Source organism: Rousettus aegyptiacus, unplaced genomic scaffold (assembly GCF_014176215.1).
Source record: "Rousettus aegyptiacus isolate mRouAeg1 unplaced genomic scaffold, mRouAeg1.p scaffold_m13_p_7, whole genome shotgun sequence".
Taxonomy (NCBI): domain Eukaryota; kingdom Metazoa; phylum Chordata; class Mammalia; order Chiroptera; family Pteropodidae; genus Rousettus; species Rousettus aegyptiacus.
In genome coordinates this window covers 108,055,241-108,056,531 of record NW_023416310.1, presented here as the reverse complement: position 1 = coordinate 108,056,531, position 1,291 = coordinate 108,055,241, and the positions used below count along the sequence as shown (strand labels likewise).

The 1,291-nt window shown below is 38.1% G+C and overlaps 1 pseudogene; it reads right to left on the bottom strand.

Annotated features, from left to right (window-relative positions):
• Nucleotides 1–686: 686 nt before the first annotated feature.
• Nucleotides 687–805, bottom strand: LOC118605687 (annotated as a pseudogene).
• Nucleotides 806–1,291: the final 486 nt, after the last annotated feature.

Genomic DNA, 1,291 nt, shown 5'->3' with positions numbered 1-1,291 from the left:
GGGAATTAAAGAGGGAGGGAAGGAAAAAAGAGATGCCAAGACTATAAAAATAATTTAAGGAGGATATGGGACCTTATTAAGGGTCAAAATATCTGTCTGACTGGCATAAGTGCAAAAAATTCAAGATGTTGAACAGCTGTTTGAAGAAACAGTGATGGAAAACTTCCCTAACCTGGTGAAGGAAATGGACATAAAACCCCAGGAAGCTCAGAGGATCCCCAAAACCAGGGATCCAAAGAGGTTCACACCAAGACACATCATAATTAAAATGCCAAAGGTTAAATACAAAGAAAAAATATTAAAAGCAGTAGGAGAAAAACATAATTGCTTGACGGGAACACCCATAAGCCTGGAGCTGATTTCTCAAAAGAAACTATGCAGGACAGAAAGGCTTGGCAAAAATATTCCACGGAATGAAGACCCAGGATCTACAACAAAGAATAATTTATCCAGCAAAGCTATCATTTAGAGTCGAAGGACAGATAAAGAGCTTCCCAGACATAAATAAGCTAAAGGAATTTATCACCATCAAGCCAGTATTACAGGAAATGTTGAAGGAACTCCTTTTTTCTTTTTTATTTATTTTTATTTTTTATTTTATTTTTTTAGGTGGGGCAACCCTTGCTTGACCTCACAGATTGCAAGGACCTTATCAGTTTATAATCCCTTATTTTTTATTTTTTTTACACTTACAGTGCCTGGTCTTCCTAGGTGGTCTCCTGTCCACGTACTAACCAGGCCCTACCCTGCTTAGCTTCTGAGATCTGACAGGATCGAGTTTGTTCAGGGTGGCATAGCCGTAGACTTGGAGGAACTTCTTTAGGAAATAAAAACATGTATCAAGAACAGGAATAAAGAATGGTAACAACTACACTCCTATCAACAAGTACCTTAAATGGAAAAGAATTAAGTGCTCCAACCAAAAACTGAGTGTCTGAAAGGATAAGAAAACAAGACCCCTACATATGAAAAGGAAAGGAATGGAAAAAGATATTGCTTTGATGGACCTAGAAGGTATTTAAGTCAGACAGAGAAAGATAAACACTATATGATTTCACTTATATGTGGAATCTAAGGAATAGAATGAACAAACTAATAATCAAAAACAGACTCACAAATATAGAGGACAATCTAATGATGGACAAAGGGGAGAAGGAGTTTTGGGGGGATGGGAGAATGGGGTGAAGAATTAAGGAAGTACAAATTAGTAGCTGACTGATGGTCACGAGAATGGACAGCACGGTAGAGGAAATGCAGCTAGCATGAACACGTTGGCTAAGTGGAGGGTCAG